The following is a 15,693-nucleotide window of genomic DNA, read 5'->3' as shown; positions in this document are numbered from 1 at the left end:
TGTAATACTTATCGTTAAAATAGTCTATAAATATTCACAATATCTGTCACATAACTTCAGGTGGACATCGACGGATGTTGTACGTTACGTCACAGTTTTCCAAACGCATTAGTTTATAGTTTGCCGAAATCATAATTTCGATACCTGAAAAGATATAACCATATTTGTTAATACCGTTTTGTATAGATTATCGTCTTTTATGAAGCTAGCTAAAAATTTTATTTCATCATGTTTATCATAATATTTAAAAATATTTTCTATGAATATATTTTAAGACTAAATTACTACAAGATAAAGTCATAGAATAAAAAGTATAAGTAAAAAAATATATAAGTGTATTATAGAGCTATGCCAGCGACTTCGTTTACGCTAGTTATTGATATATTATGTATTAAGGACTTTACTGAATTATGTGTTTATTTCAATGTAAATATTAGGTATATAACTAATAGGTGTATATTGTTAAGTACTTAAATTAATAAATAAATAAATATTTTTATTAATCATTACATATAGTATGTAAACCAATTTTTTTTAGCTAAATGTTAATGTTATCTAAATAATTAACTGAAACGATTATTTTCGTTAATTATAACTATAGTTATGTAAGTAATTGAATACATTTTAGTTTAAGAAATTATCAAGAATGATATACAAATGTTACGACACCTTGGCACAGCGGTCATAGCACTGGCTGTTGCACTGGCGGTCGCGGGTTCGATTTCCGCTCACGACAGACATTTGTATCGGCCATATAGATGTTTGTCGTGGTCTGGGCGTTATGTTTGTGTATTGTGTGTGTTTCCGGACCCCTAACACAGGAGAAAATCTAATTGGGGGATCCGTTTAGTGTGAAGCGCTTATTGATTCTATTAATTCTAATAATAATGACTGGTATAATATATTTTACTAGCGACCCGGCCCGGCTTCATTCGGTTGCAAAAAGTATCAGTATTCCTTTACTATATTATACATGTATTAAACACACCTTCCTCTGTAATCACTCTATTTACTAAAAAAACCGCATCAAAATCCGTGGCTTGGTTTTAAAGATCTAAGCATACAGACAGCGGGAAGCGACTTTGTTTTATACTACGTAATGATAAAACGTGAACGTTAAATATTCTCCCATCCTTAACAACAAATTCCGCGCCGACTTCTTGACATACGTATAACATATAAAACATTCGTATCAAAAGAATACGCACAATCAATGACAAGGACGAGAATAGCCGGGGTGCCAAATCAAGCGAATGCAATGAAAATTTATCTTTTTTACTGTCTCACAATAAACATGCATAAACTTTATAGTATGATACCTATATGCTATAAGCATTTTCAAATTTGATTTAAGAATTAGTAGACAATTTATTACTAAACATTTTTTTGAATATCATATCAAAAATTGACCGCTCCAGCGGGATTCGAACCCGCGTCTCCGACAGACCGTGTCGGCGCTCTAGCCAATTAAGCTATGGAACGATGTACCCGCTAGAGTAATTAATTACTACAACTATAAACTATGAAAATAGTATGTATATATTTTCAATTTTACATATATTTATATTTATTATAAGAGAAATAAGGCTCTATATCAGCCGGCTGTTACCTAAAAACACATATATTATATTTTTTAACCTAGGGAAAGCCACTATGCATGTATGTTTAATATTTAATATGTTTATATTTTATATGTTAATGATAATACTATAACAATAATATAAATGCTTTCATAATTCCTATAAAGCTGTGCTATGAGATAAAAGTTATATGAGTTTCGAACAAGATAACAGCTACGAAGTACGTTTAGTTAAACCGCGCGAACTTACTGCGAGACATATTACGAGGTTGAACCCCTTTGATCTTTTGATACGTGATGAATAACATTCATATACCGACAAGTTTTCCTCGCAATGTAACGCAACAGTAAACTGGGAGGGATATTTTTCTAATCTCGTATTATCTCGTAATACACATTTTGACTTATTTAAATAATTTAGAACTATTTCTATTATTGTCTATTTTAACATATTGTAGAACAGTAGTAACACTGTGTGTTCGTGTCATTATAAAAGAAATCATTGGGATAATATTAATATCAAAATTAAAAAATTTAAGTTCAAATTTGTATATTGATTTCTCAATTACTCGGCTAATAATTATTTTTGACTAAACTTGTCACTAGTACAAGAAATTAAATAATTTTTCATTCATAACTGAAAAATTTAAACCACAAAACAACTACACGCGACTGTAACAAAACAAGTTTACCGACAGTAAAAAGAAAAAAAATATGGATATGATAACATCTCTTACCGAACGGAACCTGGCAACTAACCAACCAATTACTATGTATAAAATGTATCTCCTAACCCGTCACGACACCCCATCACACATCGAATGGCTTGTTACACGTTTGCGAAACGCGATATGTCGATCGGGATGTTAAACTTAATTTCTACAAGGGTGAACCCCTTACAATGTGCCTTTTTACTGCCTTTCCCGTGTTTGCTTTGATTCCGACTCGATAAAGCCTTCTGGTGATATTTTTGTCAATAACATGTTGATGTGTTTGAAGAGCGACGTGTGTTTGTCATGTACGTAAAAAATAGACAGTGTTAGTCGGTATTAATATACGTAAAAAGTCTACTGGTACTTACGATCTTACACATACGATCATCACTTACGATCATGTGCAATAAGTGTTCTAAAACTATTGAGACCTTATTATATTTTAGCTACTGAACTATCTTAATACATGGTTTTTTTTTTCTTTATTGTTTAAAAGTTACTTTTGTCAGTTTTACTCATACGTTGACATTTATGCACACTATCCCGCTAAGATTAATCGTAGCTTGATGATTCACATATAGGCACATGTAAATATAATAATTATATTTATAATATCATGCAAAATATCAAGAAAACATTTATTATCTGGCTTTATTTTAGAACTTACTTTTTTACAATTACAAGCAAAACATGTCATTTTCTTTTTATAATAATATGATAAAAAATACTTTATTTAATGCTATAGAAGTTTTCAAATTTTAAGTTTTTAAATATTCCATATTAAATCTTATGAATTACGAATGAGAATCACAGCGTTATGAGCGCAGTAGAGACTCACAGTGGATTTAGCTCATGAATAGAGTAGCAATAAAATCTTAGCTTAAAAACATACCATAGGGTGAAGGTCGTAAATAATAAAGCATGTAGGGGCCTCCAAGTGGGTAATGCTCGTTACTCGGCCCTGCACCCTTCCACAAAGGAACCGGGAAATGGGGTAAAGATACATTACATCCACCATTTCTGTTTCACTGCTCGCTATTGTCCGATATTATTTTTTTTAAACGAAAGAAGTATTTATATCACTATATCTGCTATGTTCACTAAGTTTAACTTTAGCTTTAGCAAATTTTAAGGAGTTTAAATATATTTAGTATCTATTAACCACAATGAAATTATTGTAACAGACCGACGTATGATAATAAATAATTGATAAAGAAGTATAAATATGTCTATTTAATAGATACGAAAAAACTGGTACATTTTTATGTCAGCCTGTCTTTATCTAGGTAAAAACTATTTCACAATAATGTATGTGCTTTCCGTAAATGTGTTTCTAGAGTGTACCGTGTTTCTTTATTATTTAAAAAAAGGCACTAATTAGTTAAAATGGGTCACATATGTGAAGAAATGAGGACCCATTGTGGACATCCATTACCGACCCTATAGAAGACAACATGAAGGGAATCAATACCGGCACAAATTCCTGAGGGAGTCCCTGGAGGCCTTTCGGACATGGATAATGATCCTCTAGCGACGGTTACAAATAGGTTAGCAAATGTAATATCCGTCCGGACCCTACGTGAGAAATTCAAATAAAGGCTAAGATGGTGAACTCGGACATCCTGATTTAACTCCGAAGCTGACTTTTCAAGAGGTCCATTTAGCTTAGGCGGGAAACATGTCGATAAATACATCTATCTATATTGAAGAATCGTGTATGATTTTTTTAAAGAAACAAACAACAACCAGTTCAAACGTTTTCGTAATGGAAACTCTTTTTCTAATTTTACATTTTTTTATTAACGTCCTTTATTTTTTTCACTATATTTTTTTGTTATCGTTAAAGTTCTCTATAATAATATATTCTGTAAGTTTCAAGTCTAGTTGAATAAAATAAGTAGAAATAAATAAACTTGGTCAGAATTTTAACAAACAGTATATTTAAAAATCCTTGTACAACAAGTTTTGTATGTTTATATGTAAATATTATGAAAATAAAATGTTACAATTATACAACGTAGAGATAAATATATTTTTAAACATAAAAAGTCGGCGAGACTCGACCCTTGCAATATTGGTGGCAATAAACAACATCGCACAATCAAACACTTAAACGAGAACCGCGTGGAATGCGAGCGACGTCATTTATTAAAAAAAATCCACCCAAGCCTTTTGACGAAAAATTGGCAACATTGATATTTGCATTTTTAAGGGTCCAACTTAAATTACTTCCTGTCCTTTCACACATTGAAAGATTAAAAATAATAAAAACTATTGTTAGTCTGTGACACTATTTGTTTGAAAATCATTTAAATGAGACCGACTCTTTTTACTTTTTATAATTATTTAGTTTATCTTCAAACTACATTGTTTCATTATTTAATGCAATACTTATTTATTTTTTAATATTTTTCATATTTACAGCTAAGCATATTTATAATAAAAAAACTTATTAAAGTATTTTTTTTAACTGATCTTACTGTGTCTTTTCCATATATAATTTTTCAGCCAGTTTTCTACACTACTAAAGAAAAATCTGTATAATTATTATCTATAGACTAAAATTTGTAACAAATTAGTCACATACTAAGATTCTGTTGAAATTCGAAGCTCGTGAAAACAACAAGATGTCTGCAAACATTGCCACCCTCCGGAATTAACGGAGGAATTAATGAGTTCTCGGCGAAACGCTAAGTTATTTGACGTGTATTTTAATAAAATTATCGGATTCGCTTAGTTTCAGTGATAAAATTTAAAGCAAGGTTATTTGCAACAAGACTAGCTGTAGAAGACAACTTTAGATTTAAGCATTTAAATAAAATATACACTGTCATCATATAAGATTACGAGGTATTTTAGACCCTTCGTTTTATTTAAGTAATTAACAGTCCTTTAACTTCACTTAACTATAGGAATACATGATAGAAGTTCCACACAAAAACTTGACCTTAATTGACTTAACAATGTACGGATTATTATTTTCAATTTCTAAACATTTCATGAATGTGGCTTAACATTATAAAAGTACCTTAACGTCAAAATATTATATTATGTCCTATCTATACAAATAAATAAAATTGGAGTGTCTGTTTGTAGTATTAAAATAACCGCTTTTAACTAAATTCATATGGATATGTACACGGTACATATACTCGTACCAAAATAACATTTTTTACAATTTTTGTGTTTATCTGTTTGTTCCGGCTAATATCGGAAACGGCTGGACCGATTTTGACGGGACTTTCACTGGCCGATAGCTAATGTAATAAGGAGTAACTTAGACTATTTTTATTTTAGAAATTTGTTTATTTCATAACTCTACGAACTGAACAATAACTTGTTAAATTCTACGCGGTCGAAGTCGCGGGCACAGCTAGATTTTTATAATAAATTTGACATTCAGATTAATGTAAATTTAATAAAAGATACACTTTAATCGCTTTATAGTTTGTTGATAGTATGTTGCTTTTTTACGTGTATTTTTCGAGTGCAATAAAGTATACATATATAGTTTGAACTTTTTTAACGCTTACATAATGTACAAAACTAATACTTTAGTATCAAACACTATTATTAAAAAAATATATAAAAAAATTGTTACGGAAAATGTGCGAAATGTTTAGATTTGTTTCCACCTTCATTAAGCTATTCAAGAAATTAAAAGAAAACTCTGAGACACGCGGCCCCTAAATGAAGGGGTGATGAAGGTAGAAAAATAGCACTTTATTATAATGAGCACTTCATTCAAAAAGTTAGTTGATGATTACCATTTACATAATTATTGACGTTATATTTCAATACTATAAGTGTCTTGCTTTGCTTTATATGTATGTATTTTTTCAGTAATGTCAATCTAAGAGCTATATTGTGTATTGAAAATACAATCCAAAATAATGATTTTATTTATATGATTGCTTATATTTATTAGTATGGTTTAATATAATAATATATTCATACTAGCTGACCCCGCAAACATTGTTTTGCCATATATATTAGCCCCCTTAATCCCTGATGTTGGCTGATTCTCAGACATACCTGATATGCACACAAAAATTTCATAAAAATCGGTCCAGCCGGTTCGGAGGAGTATGGTAACTAACATTGTGATACGAGAATTTAATATATAAGATTTTAAAATAGATTTTTTTTTCGGAGAATCTACCTGTTATATCTATCAATAAATGGTTGTATTCGTATTGTGATCTTTATGTATACGTGTTTTATTTTAACAGAATTAGTGTAAGACTATAGGTCTCTTATTAAGATAACGCTTCGCTTTTACGGTTTTTTCTATACGATTACAATTATTTATTGACAGCGTCAATTTTGTTGGTATATAAAATAAATAAATAAGTAAATAAATAAAAGACATTACAATAACAGATATAAATTGAAATACGCTTCGTTCAAGAAAGTTATCGCCTTGTCATAGAGTCCCGTGAGTTAAACGCAATGTCAATTAGATACAGGTGAGAGTTAGGGGAGTCTAATGGGAGTTCGCACTCACTTTTTAACAAGTCTCTCGCCAAGGTAACGGAAGTATAATGGTGTGCGGATCCGTACCGTTTTGTAATTTGACTTTATTAATTTTGATATAATATTATATATTATATACGTTATATTTTTAAATACTTTTTAGTAAATATTATTCAGTCATGTAATATAAACTAATTACTAATTAATTTGGACATAATACCATTTATTATTTGCAATCTATTTTAAATTCCTTTTAGTAAAATAGATGTTATTTACATCACTATTTATATTCTAATTTTAAATATTTTTTAGTAAAAATATAAAAGCACGTTACGTAAATTAATTATTATGTATTTATTTTCTTTAATTTTCTTACGCCGTGTGATTACTGTGGCGATTTAAAAATTTGAAGAATTCTTTGAGAATATTTTTGGTTACATATGTTATTTTTTTTTTATTTTTAAAAACAATATCATTTCAAAACTAAGTGTTTATGTACATAATTTTTTTTTTCGAAAAATAAATTCCGTCAGGCATAATTTATTTCTTTTTTTATAAATAATTTTTCTGTATCAATAAAAAACAAAGTATAACAGTAAAATAACAATAATATTAAACAATGAAAATGTAAGCGATATGTTTCCTTTGTTTAATTAATATAATAATTTCTTGCGTACTACATAGTTAGACAAACAAAAGTTTAATTAATCTGATTTACGAAAGCGTTACAATATGTGTCTATCTCTGAGTATAATCGCGCCGTAGTGTGCGCGAAGGCTAATGAGCCTGCGGTTTGAGAAAACAACACGCGTCTCAGCCCACCCAAGTTTGCGGACTTACGCAAACTTTCCATTAATTAAATTTATAACTTTCCACGCGTAACAACTATTATTAATACAAACGATGTAACTATATTTACCTATTAACTTTTTTTAACTCTAAAAAATAATAAGTAGTCCTTTTCCCTATTAGCACTATCACTGAGCACTTGAGTCCGCACACAAAAAAAGTTTCAAGTAACCGCTAGAGGCGCGCGTCCGCCACCGAAACGTGGTCGACATTAAAACCTTAGCGGGAAAGAAACGGTCCCCTTATTACGTCTCGAAAGAAATTCACTCGCACACAGGGGCGAGGAAAGAAGTCCACTCACACAGACGAGCGTTGCAGCGACGCGACACGGGGGGAAAGTTGCGAGTGTGTGCGGCCCTGGATACAAATAAGTATTAAAAGAGATAGTTAGGTGTGGGACAAGTACGCGAAGTGTGTACATTCTACGTACCAACATATTGTGCCACTGGGGTCGCTACGGAAAATTCTCAAGAAAATGTCTAGGAATTCGAAAATGTAGGTACGCTGTGCTACAGAAAGAGCTGCAAGGCACATGCTACAATTTTAGTGTTTGTTTCTTTTTTTTTTTCAATTTATAAGTTGTCATTATTATATTATTTGAATTGTTTTAAATTGTATAAACAAAAAATATTTGTAACAAAATCTAATTTATTATTATAATTGGGTAATATTTTTACGGTTCAAAACAACGTGTAAATTTACATTAAGAAATTTTTTTTTTTATTAATTGATAGATTTTTATTGCGGCATATACCATATGAAAAAAAAGCATAACAATTTCTAATCTCATTAACTTTTGACGATTCCACTGCTTCGCTTTTGCGATTCTTTCGTATACCGAGGAGGATTGCAGCCACCACGTTGCTTAACTTGGTAATAAAAAATATAATAATTTCACGTCGGTACATAAAAATATAAACTAAAATAAGGCGTTAAAACTTAATACAATGACCACAGTACGTGTCGCGTACAATTTTAATTAAAAAATAATTATTTACTTAATATGTCAATGAAAGAAAAAAAAGTGTGTAAATATAACCACATTTTAACATATTCCTTACGAAGTAAAAAATATTAACGTATACAAGTAAGTAATAAATTTAGTTATTGGAAAATTAAGTGATTTTTGTTTTATGTCTTATTAATAATTATTAAATTATTGTACTTTACCCAAGAACAAAAGTCAATCCTTAGATTATATATAATACATCCATTAATAAATCTATTAATAAACCACTGGCGTGGCGTGATTAAGCCGGCCAATACAGGCAACGACCGATGCAGTCAGCAACGCGTAGCGCGCTACGATGCGTCTACGAAAGGTGAAGAAACGTCAAGTACCGTGTATTTTCTGATGAAAAATTTAGACTTCGCTCTATAATCAATGCTGAGACTAGAATTTTTAATTTTTTAATCTATCTTTGTATCTCTTCGTCTATCGGTCTGTCTGTATCTTGTCTGCACATCACGCTGAGATTACGGACTCTATCGGATTTTAGACTATAACTTGGTATGTTATGAGTTGCATTGTACTACATGTTAGGATACTAAACACAGAAATTCAGTACGTACGGTTCCCTGCGGTCAGCAATGAAAAAAATCTGTCATATTTTTTTTATTCTCTTTAACGCTCATATTCCGTTTTTATAAAAAACTAGCTGTGCCCGCGACTTCGTCCGCGTGAAATTAAACAAAATGCTTATTGTTCAGTTCGCAGTTATTTAAAAAAAAAAACTAAAATAAAAGTAGCCTAAGTTACTCCTTATTGCATCTGCTATCTGTGCCAGTGCCAGTGAAAGACCCGTCAAAATCGGTCCAGCCGTTTCCGATATTAGCCGAAACAAACACAGAAACACAAAAATTGAAAAAAATATTATTTTGGTATATGTACTGCATACACATCCATATTAATTTAGTTAAAAGCGGTTATTTTAATGCTAAAAACAGACACTCCAATTTTATTTATTTGTATAAATAATAATTGATACATAGTATTAGTAAAAGGAATTTGATTTACCACCTTAAGAATAACATAGTACCTACTCATTATTTAACATACTACTGGGTGGGTGTATTCACAATTACCTTATTTAGAAATTTCAATTCTATAAAATAAAATAAAAAACACTTTTGGTTGTTCTTTAAGCGTTTAATGTCATGAAATATCATCACACATGAAATATGTGAAACAATATATTTACATATTTGTGTAATACTCATTGATCTGTGGTTACTTAATTTTTTTTAGAATTATTTACGTCGTGAGATAGGTGTTTATAAATATGACGTGATTACGAATTAACAGAAAAAAAAATTTACTCAAGAAAAATTAGATAAAATATAAATTATTTTTTCCATTCGAAAAAGGCTACGTAAAAAAGAACAAGAACATAAAAAAGTTTATAGTCAATGTAAAAAAATGTTTAACCAACTTAATTGCTTTATCGATTATAATCTATGCATACTTTGAATATTCAATTACAACAACATGTGTTGCTTTAATAATATGGTAACGCAAAAGACCTTTAGCGCCTCTAAGAAAGCCAACAATGAAAATTTATATCGTCGTAAAATTTAAGTACGGGCTTTAATAACTAAAGCCTCAAGCCGGCGTCATATCGTGGACAAAAGGAAACCTCTTAGCCCACACCAGCCGTCTTACACCCACACACCTGTAACCGCATAGCCGCACGTAATTACGGCCACACACACATTGATAGCTCACCACTACGAGGTCGAAACCCACACGCCCACCCGCCAAACACGCCCAACGTCTTGGGTTTTCTTATAAACCACGTTGTGTTCGACGTCTCACTCTGTCCCAGCAAACTATGCGGGGCCTCTCGTTCTAACGCAATGACGAGCTACACATAAAGCGGCGCCACATTCCCGCCTTTTTTCCCACTCCATTTTGACAGCTCGTGGCTCCATATCTGGCTGGAAACTAAGACGCGTTCACAGTATCAGCTGGATATTAGAAAAATAATCATCTGTCAACGATATTGTTGTATATTCTCAACAATGCAATGTGTGTTTTATACAGTGTGTATTTAATGTTTTACTTTATCATCAATGAATCAGGTCATATCATTAACAAGGCTGTATAAAAATTGTCGCTAATAGCTAGCAATAACTTTATGAATTATATCTTTTCGCCTTCGTTCTTTTGTTTAGTTTATGTATGAATATGGAAAGCTGAAAAGCTCTTTAAGGCCTGTAGATACATTTTATATATCATAGATTATGTTATAAACGTATTGAAAGAGTCCATCCATTTGACCCAGATTTGTAACGAGCAGTGTGCTCGTTGTCTTAGCGACTAAGTGGCTCAAGACGCGTTAGCGGGCGCGGGTGCGACGCGGGTCTGGGCGGGGCTGCGGAGATGCGGCGCTCCGCTATCGGCACACCGAAACACACATTTTTCCCGCCGCAAACCTCGCGCCGAAGGTTAGCCGCGACCCGCAGACCTCGTTGGGTAAGACAGAGACGTAGAGTCTTGCTTCGCAGCTTTACTACGCCTGCGCGATCTATAAGAAGTGCGCGCCAATTTTGACAGTTGCCTGATTTTCGTTTCAGATGAAGACGTTTGGATGCGTTCACAGTAATATATCTTTATCGAGTTTCCAAATAGCTCTGCACATAATTACATTATGTTTTATTATTTTTAATATAAATTAGTTTGAATATATTACGCTAAGCGCCGACATCATATCACAAATAAATATACATGGTAACACAGTATTTTTACGTTTACTACGAATATAAATACGCGAATAAAAAAATATTTAATAAAAACTAATGATATCAGTAGCACTTAGATATATTTACTTAGAGATATTGTTGATATATAAAAATATTTTAACATTTTTTTATTTTTTAACAAGTAGATACACTATATCAAACGTTAAATATGGCTTTGGTTTGCCAATTTTTGTACAACTTTTGTAGAATTGAATGTATTTGTTGTACAATACGTATTTTTCAATACACCACGAAAGTCCACCAGTACCACATTTACATCAAACATCGAACAAGGTAATCTGAATCGTCGTGAGCAAAGTGAAAGCCGTGTTTCATTCCTAACGTTTTATCTAGTACACATGACATACAGGATAATGCATAAACCTCGTGACTGTTTCGTAATTTAAGACAAATTCTATTCCAAGCGATTGTCACATGTTACATAAATAACGTCCAAATACTTAAGTAACATCAAAATAATAGAAAGGAGGTGCGTATGAAAACGTACAACGTAATAGTTATACGCCAAAGAAGCTCACGACGGGCGGCCGCAACAGCGGTCCCGCGGCTAACCTGCAAATTGTCAGCCGCGACCACGTGATTAGCTCGCCGAACTCACCCAAACTCACCCAGTCTCACCCGTATTGCTCACCCGTTTTGTTTTGATATACCACCTCACCCCACCCTGTGGCCACGCCATGCAAGTTACGGGTCACTGTTACGACCACTTTGAGGTCAACACTATCAACTCTCAAGTTGGATGTGACTCGCCCGTGTTTCAGGTTTTATAATGTTTCGTTTTGAATGAATAATAAATTTTAAACGGATTTGCGGTATTGTAATACCACTGCTTTTATCAGGCTTTAATGCCGAATTGTTTATTCATTAACTAAAATTACTCTGGAGAGTAAGAAATATATTCACATCATACATACTTTTGTAATATAAAATGTTCACTATGTATGTTTAGTTGTTATAAAAAGTGTTTTACACAAAGAATTAATTCTGAAGAAGATACTGAAAATTTCATTAAAATGAACCTTGGCCTTGGAGTATAACACTTTTCTAAAACAAAATTTTTAATATAACTTTCCTCTAATATGTCGCAGTAATGAACCTCGATAACCATATATGTACTTTGTGCACTTGGCAATAAACAAAAGTGTCATGTTTATTCATGTCAAAAACCCATGCTTAGGCCGCTGCCGCTGTGAGGATTTGTTCCTGATTCTGACACATGTCAGACAGTGGACCAATGTAACTTTGGATTTTTAGGTCTGGATAATTATAAAAATATATATTTTTTTTTACTTTTATAACATATAATTCATAATATTATTCATATTATTTACTCGCAAACGAAAAAAAACCGACTTCAATTACATCGACAAGTAATACAACGTAGATCGACGAAAAAATAGTCAAGTAACTACGCGTCATCAAAGATTACTCAAAAAGTAGTTATCAGGTCTAAATAAAATTTAAATGTGGCCACGTGATAAACATTAGCTTTCGATTAAATTAAAAATTATCAAAATCGGTACATCCAGTAAAAAGTTATGTGGTATAATACAACGTAGGTCGACGAAAAAAGCGTCAAGTAAAGACGCATTATTAGATATAATTCGAAAAGTAGTTGTTATATCTCAAATAAATTTAAATGGAACCTAATGACACACAGCACCTTTCGATTAAAAAAATTGTCGAAATCGGTACACCCAGTCAAAAGTTCTGAAGGCACATACATAAAAAAAAATACAGTCGAATTGAGAGCGTCCTCCTTTTTTGGAAGTCGGTTAAAAATGTAGTATTTTATGTATCTTTTTTATAGATAATTTTATAATAAATTATAAATAGATAATTTTAAAATTTTCAAAAATAAAATTCTTAACTTTGACAGAACAACGTCTGTCCGGGCAGCTAATTAATATCATAAATATGAAGTTTTATTTTATGTATATTCTGTAATTATCATATTCACATTCTGTATTTATTCTTTTATTCTTTATTAAATAATTTTCTAAAATAGAAAATCAATTGCAGAGACCAGATGACACAACGAAACAAAACTTCTTGAATGAGGTATTCTTCGACGATATCGATTGCAACCAAACAATGAACATAATATAGCCATAGCAATCGTTGAGATCGTGTGCAACTCATGTATAAATTCATACGTATGTATACAGAACTACATAAGTACATATAGACGCTCCCATAGACGTTTTCCTTTAGCCTATATCAGGTATCACTTGCGTTCAGTTTTCTTAAATATATTCCAATTTTTACAATAGTTTTGCGAGAATAAACGTCGAAGGCTACTCCTTAACAGATAATATAAGGCAGTCGATATTTAAAAAATATTGGCAGTGAAATCGCATGATACAAGGCTGAGCAGTAATGCCGATAGTGACGTTTATAGCGATTATGGCCGTTACACATGTTTCCCCCTAACTCCTCTATTCCCCCTCCCGATATTTCGGTGACTTTGCAGACGAAATGGTCACGGCAACTCAGTCACCGAAGTTTCAGGAGTTTCAAAATGACAATCGCGGTACGCCCCGTATAATTAAAAATAACCACAATGCAAAATGTTCAAAAAAAAACACGGGCAATTTAGATATATAAAAACAAAAAAAAACTAATTTAGCTTTCAATCGATAAATAACAATAATTTAAATTACTATCATAATATATTTCTTTTAACACAGTCAACACCTCCCTCACACGTGAAGTGCTGGCGTCACTGAATAAATAACTTGACACTTGTTCGTAAATAAACAATTTAAAATGTCAAGAAAAGGAAAAGGGCACGACCCAACCCTTTTTCCTTGCTTTTCTGACATTATGTTTTCTGACAAATAATTTACAAACTGTTTACTGTTGCTCCTACCCTTGTAACGTTGTGATTTTTAATTGATTTAATTTATTGTATTTATTATGTGTTATACGAATTAACAACGAAATATTTATAAGAAATGTAGGAATACTATTACTTATATCAAATATTTTTTAATATATCATTTTTTTTTAATATTTTTACTAAATTAAGTTATTTTAAAATAAAATGGGATAATTTTAATACTCTTTGTAATAATGTGTTACATTAAGTTATTTTAATTGTCTTTAATGATATTTTTAAATGTTATAAATAACTAACTGTGCCCGCGACTTCGTCCGCGTGGAATTAAAAAAAAATATATATTTTTCAGTTCGCAGAGTTACAAAATAAATAAATTTCTAAATATAATCTGCCAGTGAAAATCCCGTCAAAATCGATCCAGCCGTTTCAGTGATTAGCCGCAACAAACAGACAGACAGACAGACAAAAATTGTAAAAAATATTATTTTGGCATATATACTGCTTATACATCCATATGCATTGAATCCAAATGGGTTATTTTAATATTACAAACAGACACTCCAATTTTATTTATTTGTACAGAGTATAGATTACTGCACCGCAATACATATAAAAATGATACTAATTGCCGTCGTAACGTTCAATAAGTGCGTGTTTCAGCAAGATCACTGAGCTAGTTATAATCGAGCGCTGTACCGTACTGCAGCTGTGTCTGAGAAGGGAATAGGGATGTGATTAATGTCTATTGATGTCGATACTTATTTTAATACATTTGTTTTTTTTATAGACTTAACATGTCACGAAATAAAAATTATTTGTTCGGTAAATGACGAAGGTAACCAAGCACTTTCTTTTTTGCTCATATTTAACTGGTGCCGTAGCGTATAATATATGTACGTTAGACGAAATATATTTTTATATCTTGATATAGTTATCCTGGCAGAGACCTGGAAGCTCTTGGTACTATGCTAGGTGACCTTCATAGTGCCTCACAACGGGTTAATCTTAAAATGAAGATGCACAAAACGAAGGTTATGTCAAAGGTCCGTATCACACCTGACTACCGACCTACCTGGGACAACAGATCCGCAAGGGTAAGTCCATCTTCGAGAGAGAGGTAACTCGAAAAAACCAACGTGGCTGAGCAGACTTACTGACTTAAATATTAATACAAAAAAATAATAATAATAAAACAAAACAAGATGAATACAGTTCAATAAAAAAAAATGTATGCAAAACTAAATTATAAAGAGAAAAAAAGTAAAAATATTAAAATTAATTGTGTAATTATTTATAATGTGTGTTGTATCCCAAAAAGGTGTATCGCTCAACTTAAAATTGGGTTTGATAACCCAACACTGATTTTCAGTTTTTACCGTTAGCCTTTTCCATAGGCTCAAGGTCACTCAGCGAACGGTAGAGAGAGCTATGCTTGGTATTGGTCTGCGTGACAGAGTCAGGAATGATGAAAT

This window comes from Melitaea cinxia, chromosome 15, assembly GCF_905220565.1.
Source record: "Melitaea cinxia chromosome 15, ilMelCinx1.1, whole genome shotgun sequence".
In the NCBI taxonomy this organism is placed as follows: Eukaryota; Metazoa; Arthropoda; class Insecta; order Lepidoptera; family Nymphalidae; genus Melitaea; species Melitaea cinxia.
The sequence above is the reverse complement of the archived record's forward strand: the minus strand, read 5'-3'. Positions refer to the sequence as shown.